Source organism: Pseudopodoces humilis, chromosome 10 (assembly GCF_049639895.1).
Source record: "Pseudopodoces humilis isolate 2021_Gansu_Grassland_sample_001 chromosome 10, ASM4963989v1, whole genome shotgun sequence".
NCBI classification, from domain to species: Eukaryota; Metazoa; Chordata; class Aves; order Passeriformes; family Paridae; genus Pseudopodoces; species Pseudopodoces humilis.
In genome coordinates, this window is record NC_142209.1 from 30,286,672 (window position 1) to 30,300,628 (window position 13,957).

The 13,957-nt window shown below is 41.1% G+C and overlaps 1 protein-coding gene across 2 annotated transcripts in view; it reads right to left on the reverse strand.

Annotated features, from left to right (window-relative positions):
- The window catches only part of JAK1 (Janus kinase 1), a 45,999-nt gene that overhangs the window by 24,891 nt on the left and 7,151 nt on the right, over window positions 1–13,957 (reverse strand). Inside the window, exon 1 of one of the 2 annotated variants that reach the window (XM_014250779.2) lies at window positions 4,388–4,525. The exons of the other annotated variant lie outside the window; for it this stretch is intronic. The gene's annotated coding sequence lies outside the window, so the exon portion shown is untranslated. Of the gene's footprint in view, window positions 1–4,387; window positions 4,526–13,957 lie in introns of those variants that run through there. 2 annotated transcript variants of the gene reach the window in all.

The window sequence follows — 13,957 nt, forward strand, 5'->3', positions numbered from 1 at the left end:
GCCCTCTAAAACGCCTCAAAAACTAAGAAAAGGCAGATGCAGAAATTAAATCTTTTTGAAACTCTGTGCAAATCTTCCTTGAACCAGAAGGATGCTGCTCCACCAACACCACTCTTCACCATAAACCAGGACCCTGGAAGCCAAATGCAAAGATGGAAGATCCATTGCAAGAGCAAAAGTCCCTAAAACACGAACACAGGAAAATTCCAGATAAAATCAACCCAAAACTCACTTTGAAGCAACATTTGCAAGTTCTTCCTCTTTTTCACCCTCTCAGCCAATTTGGTTTCAGATTTCCTAATCTCACTGAAAATTTAGATATATGAGCACGTGCTATTTGTTTTCCACAGGGCTCTCTCACCAAATATACATTTTATTTGTTTTCATTTTTCATTGTTGTGTTTATTTTATGCTTTTATTCAGAGTGATCCATTCACACAAAATTAGTAATTCCCCTTTGGGTTTTCCTGTGGAATCCATGCTGTGATCTGACTGCTCCACGTTATAAAATTGTCTTTTTAAATAAGGCCAGGAGGGCACAGAATGGAAATTTTCACCCAAAGTGTTTGATGTGCAGCAAAGTTCTCAAGAACTGAAAACCAGCCAGCTCCATTAGCAGCATGTAAATATGAACAGATATTAAATATTTCCATTTTTAGCAGTCTGAGTGCTCTGCTGAACCCTGAGAACTGACCCTGCTCTTTCCCTGGGCCTTTCCAAGGCGCTTTCAGCATTTCTCTGAATTTCATGACGTGTCACCAAAGTGGTAAGAAGTTTCTCAGCCCTCTCAGAGAGTTGGGTGTGAATTGTTCTGTCTTTATTGTTCTGCCTGTAAGGGTTGGGGAAGATTCAGGAGCACACAAAGACAAAAATCCCTTTTTTTTCTGTATTGCCTGCTCTTTCCAGCCTGATTTTCCTTTGGACACAGACTGGGCTGCTCTAATGACCAATTTTTCATTGTCTGTTTTTTGTGACCTTTAAAGGTCACAACCCTTCTGCAATGAGCAGGGGCATCTTCAGCTAAATAAATGTGTGCTTAATTCTCTTTTCATCCCAAATTTCTAGAATAATAACTCAAAATTATACAATTCTCAGGGTTTACAACCAATTATTATATCCTTGTACAGTCAACCCCAAGCACTTCTCTGCTAAACCAGGATCAGTTTCCTTGGAGGGAGAGGTCTCAATCCTTAAGAAATCATCATGGAAACCTTCCAACCACAACCCCATTTTTCTGTAATTAGTTTTTTCTCACAACTACTTTAAAAAACAGCCTTATTGCTCAGACTGATGCTGATGGGGCTGAAGGGCCAGTCCAGTTTGAAAGGGATTTACACGGATAATTTGGTTTTATTCCGGCCTGGGACGCTTCATTAACGATCCTTTTCCTTCCTTGATGTTCTCCTCTCTCATCCCCTTGCCCGTGGTGGTTTGGGGATGGAAGATGGGATGGGAATTCTCTGGAAAAGAGCCACCCCACCTTCCCAGCAGCGGAGCAGAGCTCCAGGAAGCGCGGCCTCTTCCCGGTGACACCGCGCTGAGTCCAGGGCTTTCCTGAGGGGCATTTCAAACGTGGAAAAACTTCCAGGGAAATCACTCGTCCTGGCAAACACCTCGGCTTTCTGGCAGGAGAAAGAGTTCAGGGCTGTGCAGAGCCGGTTCCTGTGGGCACTGACCCTCGGCAGGGCTCCGGATAAAAGTTCAAGTTCCACGGGAGCGGACTGAACGGGAAGGAGGCGCAGGGAGCCAGGAGGGGTCACACACACCACGCACAGCAACAACTCCACGGCTTCAGTCCAGCACTGCACTCAGGGAGAGCCCAGGGAACGGCCCTGCCTTCTCCAAGAGAGGAGAACACGCTGCACTCATGGGTCCATCCGAGTGGGAAGGATGAAAATGAACGTGGAATGGAGGAAATCCCACACCAACACGTGCCATTGCTCATGGAGAGCAGAGCAGGCCAACATCACCACACAGCTGACCCTGCACACACGGCCAGGGCGCTGCTGGAGCAGCTTCCCCAAGCAGGAAAAGCCACCAGGGAGGAGGTGAAAGCGGTTTCATGGCTCACACCTTCCACGTGAAGGTCTGAAACTGGAGAATTCCTCTCCTCTTTAACCAGGCAGGAGCAAGAGAAGTCACTTCATCCTGTTCTCCTGAGCCTTAACATCTCAGAGATCCCACCATGCTGAAATGATGCACAAAGAAACCTCTGGGGGCTCATGATGCATCTACAGGCTCTCAGAGCTCCAAGTTCTCCTAAAAGCCAAGTTTTATAAGCCAGAGTCCATCCCACCTCACCTCATTCATTCAAGAGAATTTGTTTACTCCACAGGCTGTGCTGGTGGACAAGGGATGATCCCCAGGTCTCAGAAGGCACCCATTCCTTAGATAATTCCATTATATTAATTATATTATCCATTCTATTAATTTCACTATTATTAAATTGTATTATTAATTATTTGGTAATTTAATTAATTAATTTAATAATTGATATTAAATTATTAAAAAATAACTGGATAATTCCTTAGATTATAATTCCAAAGGAACTGTTTGTACCCCACTGCTGCAAAACAAGCCCAACAACCTCCTCCACGACCCCCTGGTGCTCCTCATCAAGGGAATCCCACCTTTCACCAGTTTTAAGGAAAAAGCAGGCACAGATTGATTTGCCAGCACCTGGAATTGTGACCTTACACCTTTGGTAGGAAGCAAACCAAAACAAGCGAGCAGCTGAGCTCTAGCAAAGCCAAGACTGGTGAGAAACATTCCCAACGTGTCCCTTCTGTAAATGAGAAATGAAATGAGCTGCTGACTTCATCAGGACGTCAGGGCCAGCTCTCCCACATCCCACCCTAAGGGAGCTGGGAGCAGCTCCTCCCAACCCCCTGAGCAGGTGAACTTCTCCAAGGTTTTGTTTTCTGAGTGTTTAAAACACGCAAAGGGGCCGGGGCTGGGTGGCCACGGAGCTGCTGTGAAGGTCCCTCCTGCTGGCTCGTGGCCACCACGCCAGGGCTCACCAAACCTCACTTCCCTCCTGCTTCCTGAGAGCAGCTCCAGATGTTCTTCCTGAGCTTTTTCATTTCCACTGGGTGCACAACTCCTCCCCTCCTGCAACATCCACTCCATAAAAACACGGATTTGGGTTTGGAAGGGACCTTCAAGATCATCTCAGTGCCACCATCAGCCACCACGCCCATGGAGCTCACCTGGCCTCACAGAGGGAACAAGCAGCAGGGGAGGGTTTGCACCTGCAAAATTCCTTTTTGAACAGAGGAATGAAATTCCTTTGGGGCAGAGGAGGAACAAAATTCCTTTAGTCCAGCACCATCCTGCTCTGGAGCTGAGCCAGAAGCTGTGAGGGCATCGCAGCTCCTCCCACGGAGCACAAATTCCTGAGGGCAAGGACCAGCCCCAACTTTCCCTCAGAAGAGCAAACTGAACTCAAGCTGCTTTCAAAATAAACATCACCCACCTGCTGCCACTCAGATCCCTTCCAAAGGCCCTAAAGAGCTTCTGACTGTGGTCAACATCTCCTGTGAGAAGGGCAGAGCACCTGAACCCCCCGGATCTGGCAGTCATGTGCTTCCTGTGGTGGTTTTGCACTTTGGTAAGACTTTTTTTTTGATGATCTGCCTTTTTTTTTTTTACTTTTTTCCTTTGTGGTGAGAAGATATTGTTTAAAGTTCACTCTGAAGGGCTCACAATTTAAAACGAGGCCCGAACAAAACTTCACCATTTTTGTTCATCTGTTAAAAGCAAAACAAAAATAACAAAAATATCCCCTAACCAAGAAACATTCCTGCTATTATGGAGCTGAAAACCATGAAATTCCACCATAAGCTTGGGATTTACTACTCACATCAAGAGAAATTTGATCTTCAAAACCCCTCTCTCTGCTCCCCTTTTATTAATTTCAAGTCCTGCTCTAGCCCCCATCTGTATTTAGTCACAAAGGTGCACAAGATCTCGCCAGGCTCCATGGAAAAGTGGACAGTATGACTTTTCCAACCCTAAAAATTCCCAAGAGGATTTATTAGGCTGCACTGGTTTGGTGTGCAAAGAAAACAATGTTTTCAGTTTAGAAAAGTGAGTGCAGACTGAGCAGCTCAAGCACTTCATGGTGAAAAATGGACAACCCAGGAAGAATCAAATGCCACTGAAACATAATTTTTAATACAAGTGGGAACTACAGTTATTTATTCCCCATCTGTTGGGAGAAACACAGCAATTTCTTTTTATTATAAACAGATCACCAGAGAACACCTGTACTCGTGGCTAGCTGTAAAGATATTTATCTCCTGTAGTCAGGGGAAGGAAGTGAGACAATTAATGGACCTGTCTGGAGCAAAATGAGGTTTGCAAGTCCTCTGAGAAGGGATCTTACCTCTGCATCTCAACTCATCCCTTTAAACTGCAGATTCAAATCTGGATGAGTGAATTCTCCCCCAGGATATGCTTTGTTTTGCTTGCAATTACTTTTGTATTTTCAGGCTTTAATGAATCCTCATAGTGCCTGCTCTGAATTCTTATATTGCCACCATCAAAAAGAGGAGCTGAGCCCTAAATGCCACCTGGAAAGAAGACAAAGAAATGATGTGGTTCAGATCTCCCCTTAAATTGTATTTCTCCGATCCCAACTGCAACAATGACTGGGAAAAAAAACCCTTTTAATTTCTCCCAGCTGAAGACTCTTTTCTTCCCAAAAAAAAAAAAATCAAACAAGGAAACTGGCAGAAAACACTTGAAACAGAAGAAGCCAATCAATGAGAGCCAAATGAAGCCTTCAGAAAGTTGTCTCAGTAAACAACTTGAGCTCTGCCAAAACCCAGGATCCTTGTGCCTCTCTTCGGTGGCCAAAAGCAGAACTCTGGCTCCTCTGGGATGCTAAGGACCCTTTTCCCAAGGTTTCCCAGGGATTCTCCTGCAGAATATGAGCAGCCAGCTGCAGTTAAAGTCTTATCTAACAGCTGCTTTCTGCCTCAACCAGAGGAACACCCTGTTATTTGTCTGGTATCAGTTTTATCTCCCGAGACAATTCTGTGTTTGAGCACAGCAGGCTCTGGAAGGAACCTGTAAATCCAGTCCTGCCCTCCAGCACCACCCCCTAACAAACTTCAGCGCTTCCAGACACCATTACAGAGTTGTTGGGGTTGTTTTTTTTTTCAGCCAAAGTTCTACCAATTGTTTTCAGCCATGAATTTTCACTGGCCAGTTTAACCGTGAGCGCTCTGCAGGAGCTGCTACAATTCAGTTTGCTGGTGTGAGTCTCCTGCCAGCCATGAGCCCAGGATCACCCTGGCAAGCAACCCAAATATTTACCTTCCATTCATTCAATCTCTTGGACAAATACACCCATTGTTTTTAACTAACTGGCTGAACAGGAGTAAATTTTACATGTTTGTATCTGAGAATTGTGTCAACAGTGGCTCAGCGGCGCTGGGACATGTCAGTGTCTTCGGAGTGATGAGCAGCATTTTTTGTTTTCCCTTCCTTAGGGAGTCCCTGCTGGGGTTATGGATTTGAAAATTTATCCTGCAGCTCACACAATTGTCCTGTCACTGAGATTTAGGTGCCAGAATGCCCAAAGCTGCCTTTACACCCATCCCACAGCCTCTGCTGCGCTTCACAGCTGGCACACATCCCACCCAACAGCGATTCCAGCCTGGCACCAACAACTTCCCTGCCCTAGAAAACCTCGCTCCTCTTCCAGCTTAACAATCCAAATAAACTCTTCTGTTCAGTTCTGCTAGGGCTGAATCATCTCGAGTTTATTTGTTTATTTACAATTTTAGAACTCGCTTTTTAGAAAACATTTGCTTGTGCCGTTTCTGCAGCGGCTGCCTGGTAACTCCAGGTGGTTTTTAACTCCAGAATCATCGTCCTGTGAGTCTTACACCATGCAGGAAAGCTGAAAAAAACCCCAGCTTTGAACATATAATCTATATTTCAGAATCCAAAGTCAAAAATCATGAGAGGAATGCGAACTTCTACCTTTTGAGTCTGTCTGCACTGCCAGCACTGTTTGTGTGTTATGAAAACTGACAGTAGCTCAATTTCTTGCTTTGGCCAAGAGTAGCTTCCTGAAAGTTTACAGCCAGTTCATTTTTCGGTGCAGTTCTGATTTGATTTCAGCTCTCCAGAAGCTCAAAGCAGCAATTTCCCAGCTGCAGCTCTGCCTCCCTCTCGCAGGAACAGCTTTGGATGCAGGACTATTTTCCTGCTGCTGGGGAGATCTTTGTTCTCTGCTCTCCTGGGATCCCCACAGGGCTGATTCCAGGAGTTCACTTTTGTCCTGCTGATTCCAGGAGTTCCCTCCTGTCCTGCTGATTCCAGGAGTTCACTCCTGTCCTGGTGATTCCAGGAGCTCTCTCAGCTCCACTTTATCCTCACCCAAACCCAACCTCTGCCCTGCAGAGCCATCACCCCACTCACCCTTCCCAGCTCCGCTGCCAACACCAAACTCAAGGAATTTGTTTGTGCGGCAGGGAACGTTGGAAAAGAAAAGGAAAACACAAAACTCCCGACTCGTGGCTACAAACCCTGCCAGCAAATCCACTCCTGCAGCTCTCTGCTGCCTTCCCTCAGCAGCAGTAAACAGGAAGCCATCGCTGAAGCCGGTGACACGAAGCCACCCCAAGCAACCTGCTGGGCTTCCTCCTGCTGCAGCCACAGCTGGCAGCAGCTGGAGAGAGGAGAACAGCTCAGAGGGGAGGACAGAGCCAGGGCTGCACCTTCCAGGCCTTCAGAGGAAGGGCAGCACCCTAAGGATGGTGGATATTGCAACAGCAAAGCTGGGACTTCTTTATTCCATCGTGGCTAAAACCTCGGGATGTTTTATTATTTATTAAATTTTGGAGGTAAAATTCCACCTGGTGAGGTGAAAAAACAGCTCTGGGTACTACCAGAGGTTTTAAAGTCCAATTTCTCCCTGGAGGCCCAGAGGCAATCCTGTGAGAACCACGCTGCAGCACAAGAATTACACCCAGAATTAAACAGCTCAGAAAAAGCAGCACTGAAGACAAATTAAAGGAGCTGCTGCCATGGAAAGTGGTTTTAAGAGCTTACTACGGCTCTGAACTACCTTTCCTGTAAAGAGCTTAGTACAGCAAATGTGAGTAAGCAAATATTAAAAATAGCCAAGCTGGGCCACTCTTGCTCAATGGCTTTTAGCACTGACTCAGACAGAGGTGACTCATCCCAAATCCCATCCCAAATCCCATCCCAAATCCCTCCTGCTCTGCTTTCCCAGTCTGGCTCCAACACCTCCTGCTCCACATCACCCTGAGGAGCTCCAGGACAGAGGGAAAATTCATCAGGATTTCCTATTCCTCCTTTCAGCCTTCCAGGATTGTTTGGAGAATATAATTTGTGAGTTTATGCTGCTGAAATTCAATATTAAAAATTGCTCTAAATGAAGGGTTGTTGAGCTAAAATCACTCTCCAAAAGTTTAATGGGAAACTCCCAAACATTTGGTGTCAGAAAATAATTCCTTACCCTCTCCCCCTTAAATGCAGCCATGCTGAGCTAATGAGTCACCCTGTAAAATACTGAATTTATGAGTTACCCTCTAAAACACTGAATTTCTGAGTTACCCTCTAAAACAATGAATTTCTGAGTTGTCCTCTAAAACACTGAATTTCTGAGTTGTTCTCTAAAACACTGAATTTCTGAGTTACCCTCTAAAACACTGAGTTGTTCTCTAAAACACTGAATTTCTGAGTTGTCCTCTAAAACACTGAATTTCTGAGTTGTCCTCTAAAACACTGAATTTCTGAGTTGTCCTCCAAGCCCAGCCCCAGAAATCCCAAAGTTTTGATCACAGACTTTCTGAATTCAGCATCTCTGCCCTTCATTCTCTGAACCCCACAAAAATCAGAAAAAAACCCTCTTTATTTACAGGAACTGGTGGTCACATACAGGGAATTTCCACAAAGTTCGTAATTTTTATATTTTGACTGTACATCTACCATGAAAACAGAGCAGAAAAGCTTTTAAAAAACTCTTCCTGCTAGAAGCTTCATTAAGATTAATTAAGCTAATGGGATATCAGGGATATATAGACACTAGAGGTGGTAATATGTGATCCTGGATATTTAGATTTAGTAGATATTTATGTGCTTAAAAATTATTTATTAAATATAATAACCCAAACTCTTTGTGAGAATTGCAGTGAGAGTGGCCCAATAATTAATGCTTTAAATAAGATTATAATAATGATTATAATTATAATTAATACCTTAAAAGAGATCACCAAGAAACGGCCAAGGGAAGAAAAGAGAGAGGTAGCAAAGCACACAGTTAATGTTCTAATTATGTAATTAATCCTCACATAAATAATTCAGAAGTGATGTCAGGTTTTTATTGCATCTTTTCCCTCTCACTGCCAAAATAAGTTTATTTTGGGGTTGAGAGACTTTTTTTTGGACATCAAGGGGAAAAAAAAACCCAACACAAGAGGAAAAATCCTGAAACCTTTAGGAAAAATCCTTCATATCTTATGGAAGTTGTTGAGTATTATATTTGCACTACTCTGGTAGGTACCTACAAATTAATTATTATTATTTTTTTCTCTCCATTGGGTTGTGTCAGCCACAAAAAAATACAATTTTTTGGGTTTTTTTTTTTGTTTTTTTTCAGAAAAAACACAACATCACCAATTTTCACCTTCACTCAGGAAAAAAGAGAGGGCAGAGAAACATTAAGCCCAGACTAATTCACATATAAACCATTAAAAACCCTGTGGACAAAACTAACAAAACCCAGCAGCAACAAAGTCCAGCTCAAACCGTCGAGTCACAAAAACAGGAACTGGGCTCTAGAGCTGGGGTTCTGTATTTCCCCTTTTGAACCTGATACCAGAACTAAGAACACATTTCGTGCCTCAGAGACCACGAGACACGAAATTTTCTCAATTCTAATTTTATTTTATTTTATTTTTTTAATTTTTTTTTTTGAGGGGGGAGGGTAAATTTAGAATTCATTGCTTGCTACAAAAGCTTGGTTTTAATTTTAACTGAGCTGTGAGTGTAGTTTCACACCCCACTCTGGATTTTTATTTATTTTTCTACAAATGAGAAATCATTCTACAAATCATTCTACAAATGAAGAGTGAACAAGGCTGGAAAAGAAGGGTTCCAAGGGAAATTTGTGAATCCCAGAGCCAGGAAATTTAGAAAGACAGAGGGAAAGAAATAAAAAAAGAGGGGAGAGAGACAAGTCTGAGAACTTTAAATCACAATTCACACACAATTCACCACATGAAATTGGCTGCTTTAGTCACAATTCCAAAGCCTGGATTTCCAACCCAAAATCTAGGGAAAAAAGAAGTTTTATGAAGCATCTGGACATTTCCTGCTCGGCTCCAAAGCTGCAGCAAATTTACAGATACAGTGCAGCTCTTCTGGTTAATAAATATTTAACTGCAGCAGGCAGCACTTCCTACAAATCCCACTTTGGGAAGCAAATCCTGCTGTAAATCACATGGAATCCTGGAGAAAATAATGAGAAATAAAAGCAGAAGGTGCCCTGTGCACGCACAAAAGTGAGGGCACCACAGCCCTGAGCCATCCGAGGGAGCTTTCAGCTCTAAATTCTCTTCTCCACAAAGAACATCCTTTTTTTTCTGGCCTTAAAAACAACTCAGAAATTGAATTGCAAGTTATCACAAAGGAATCTGAACAACAAAACCTCCAATTTCATCTTGTTGTTGGTTCATCCTTTACAAAAACCAGCGATCCCACATCAGGCATTTCCATAATTTACAGAAACCTCTGGATTTTTGGGAGGTTCAAAAACCACTGTCCTGTCACTGGAATTACCAGAGACTTGTTATCCCATGAAAACTGACTCAAATTCAAATTCATTTATTAAAAATTTATTTATTTATTAAAAACTGATTAAAATTCAAAGACCTGAGAGAATATTTTAGTACACATTAAATAAATATGAGGTGTATGAAGCAGATCTCTGTGTTAAAAGGTTAATCAGAGACTTCAGACAAAACTCACAGAAACCAGTTTTAGGGGGAAAAAAAAATATCTGTAATTCCTAAATTGGATTTATCAAGCATTTTTTCTTGAGAATTACCATAAGTACCTCACAGAGAGAAAATACTTGATTTACAAATCAAAATATTGCCCTGGAAATCTGGCCCCAAATAAGCTGCATTTCTGTCTTGGTATTTATCTCACAAAATCAAGTTGGTTCATTTCTCAAATGCACATAAATTATATTTAACAATAAGAAATGTTTTGGCAATAAAAAATCCAACATTTATTTTTATGTATGTGGCTTTTGTGCATACAAAGGTGGTTATCTTTATATAAAAGATTATTTGCAATTAAAAACTGCCTGTTGCATCTCTCCTAACAATTTCTATTTCTTTCTAAATAGAAAAAAGGAGTAATTTTCCTTGTTCTTACAGGGAAATAAACTCAACAAATCCATCAGTGCACAGTCTATTTTTTGTCCCCCTTCAGTGCTCACTGTACAATTCACCTCTGCTGAAAATCTGACATTTTAGTGGAACAAGACATGAAGAAAACATCCTCATGAGCAAATTCACCTGAATTTAAACAAAAAAAAAAATATAAATCATAATCCTGCTCTACAAAATCACCACGATGAGAATGATTCCCAAGAGAGAGAAATTTGCATGGCACCATGAAACCAAATTACACTTAGAACTCTTGCTCTGTACATTTTTATTTCATTGATATCAAAAGCTTTGATTTATTAAGTGTCAAACACCCCAGAAACACCATCCCACTTCTTATTTCTGTCTCAAGAAATCCAGAGTTAATGGATTGTGAGCAGAAGTCACTGAAATCAGGGCAAAGGATTTAATTTAGGCTGATTTAAAACTCTGTTTTCTGCCAGTTCTCATCACATGCTTGGCCTGGAATCATGGAATGGTTTGGATTGGGAAGGACCCATCTCATTCCATGGGCACTTTCCCCATGGAATCATGGAATGGTTTGGATTGGGAAGGACCCATCTCATTCCATGGGCACTTTCCCCATGGAATCATGGAATGGTTTGGATTGGGAAGGACCCAGCTCATTCCCCAAATGAAAAATGCCTTTGAAAAAAGCTCTGGAAAAGCCACCCTGCCATTTCAGCTGGGAATGATGAGAGTTTAATTGAGAATTACAGAAGCCAAAGCCATTATTTTAAAATCTTGTGAATTCTTTGCTGTTTACTGTAACACAAGAGCAAACAGATGAGGCAAGGAAAGAGAATTCCAGATATTCCAGGAACAGCCATTCCTTGCTACTTATCAATAGGACTGAAACACACACATTTAAAATGGCAATAACTCCAATTATAAGCTAAAAATGGATGTCTGAGGTGTTAACATGATTAAAAATTATTTATTACTAAAGTGCTACACGAAAGATGTTCCAGTCTCTTAATGAGAGTGGACAAAACATTTATTTTCTTAAGCATGAGATGGTATTTTGTCTTATTAAAAAGGATTAATTATTAAGGATGTGTCCTGATGAAATTATCATTTTTCTCTTCCTAAAGGCAAAGCCTTGGGCTCAGAACGAAACCACAGCTACCAAATGAAAGAGGAAAGAAGACAATTATTGCATAATTAATTGGTCTGACACCCCCCATTACTCATGCTCACCCCAGTTTGTATTTTTAGGTCCCACTCCAGGAAACAGTCGGGATCAAATGGAAATGGGAGCAGGAGGACAAACCTGAGCTGCAAACTGAGAACGTGACCTGAGGCTCAGCACCAAAACTCCAGCACAGCTCTGAGCCAGCCAGGTCCAATTCCCAAAAAAGGAATTTTGCCCTCCTATCCCCATTTCCTAACTCACCCCAGACTCTGGATGAGCTGAGATGGGGGAATGACCCCATTTTATCCCATTTTGTAATGGGATGCTCATGGAGCAGAGTCCTTGGCCTAAACCCTCTCCTTAAGAGTCTGATTCTAAACTAAATCCTAAAAAATCAAGCTCTATTAACACAGAGATATAATCTATTAATAGTTATATAAAGGCTTCTTAAAAAAATAAATATATATATATAATATATGAAAAGTTACATAAGGGCTTCTTAAAAAATAGAGATACGTAATATAAAAAAGGTTATATAAAGTCTTCTTAAAAAATAAATATAAATATATAATATATAAAGTTATATAAAGGCTTAAAAAATAGATATAGGTATATAATATATAAAAAGTTATACAAAGGCTTCTTAAAAAATAAATATATATAATATATAAAAAGTTACATAAAGACTTCTTTAAAAATAGATACAGATATATAAAAAGTTATATAAAGTCTTCTTAAAAAATAAATATATATATAATATAAAAAGTTATATAAAGTCTTCTTAAAAAATGGATATAGATATATAATAGATTATAAAAAGTCTTAAAAATAAATATATATATAATATATAAAAAGCTACACAAAGACTTCTTAAAAAAATAGATATATAAAAAGTTATATAAAGGCTTCTTAAAAATAAAAATAAATATATAATATATAAAAAGTTATATAAAGGCTTCTTAAGCCTTTGGTTAAGGCTTAACAAATTAAACATTTCTGTTCCAGGCTGTGCCCTCCCAATGAGTACAGACATGTAGAAAAGTTTTATAGGACCATAAATGTGTATTTGTTCAAGAGATAAAGATCATGATGTCAGTTTTCCCTGCTAATTAACCACTCCCAACCTGCCCTGTCTCTGGAACTGAGCAACACCAGGTTTGAATAAATAAATATATATCCTAAAACAGCCTGGGAAAGCTGCTCATCTCCATTGATTCTAGAAACTTCTAAACCATATTGAAGAGAGAAGAATTTTCTTTTAAAGGATAACTTGGTGATTAGAACATCCTAAAATTCTAAAAATTCTAAAATTCCAGAGCCTGGTGAAGGTGTCACTGCTTTATTGATGGTTATCAGCATTTATTGGGAAAAAAAGGGAATTATCCCACAGGGATGGGACATTGAGTGATCATGTGCTGGCCTGGCCTAAATCTGAATTACTGCAGATTAAAGAGCTCCCCAAATGTTGGCTGAAACAGGCAGTAAATCTTCTTTTCCTTGGTTTTGGCTGGGAAAAGCTGTGGTTTTAACAAAAACCTTTGCAATATCAGCAAAAACTATCAGGAAGAGCGGTTTGCATCTCAGCTGCATTTCAAAGGCTGAACTGGCCACAAAGCTTGGAGAAATCCAAGCTTTTATGTAATAATATTTCATATTAGATAATAATATTCATAATATTCTGGATATTTTATTCAGAATATTTACTATTTTATGTAATAATTTCAGTTTGTGTGCACAAAGCTGAGCTTTTACAGAGCTCAGGGACCAAAGGGGAGCCAGCAGAGCATGCACACAAACAAGCCCAGCAATTGAACTGCTAATTAAACTTCATCAAGCAGTTAAGTAACGAGGACACAGAGGATTGAACAAGTCCCAGGGAGTTTGTTCACCAGACAAAGCACGAAACAAAATCAACGAGGGGCGGTGTTGAGAGGTGAAGGTGAGGCAGGACGCAGATTTAGAGGTTCTGCTTTGGTCACATAAAATTAATCCCATAAAATGAATATTTCAAGTGCAGAGAGGGAAAGAGTGGTTCTGTAGGAACGGGAAATGATGCACAGACACAGCACCAGGTCACTGTGGTGAAAACAATTCCGGGAACAATTCTGCTCCTGATGGAGCTACACTGCTCCACCTCAACCCAACTTGCTGTTCCTCACACAGCATCTTCCCAAATTCCCCCAGAGCTGAGGAGAGACCTCCTGAAACCACTCAAGCTCTGCTGCCTCCACACCCACCACAAGCCAAGAACAAACTTGGTTTCTTCTTTGAATTCACCTCCAAAGCCCTAAAAACACGGCAAGATTAAAGCTGGAGGCTCTTTAAACGTGCAAAGGGTGAGGAGTTAATCACACAGCCTGGTAAATCTGATCAGCATCCTCAG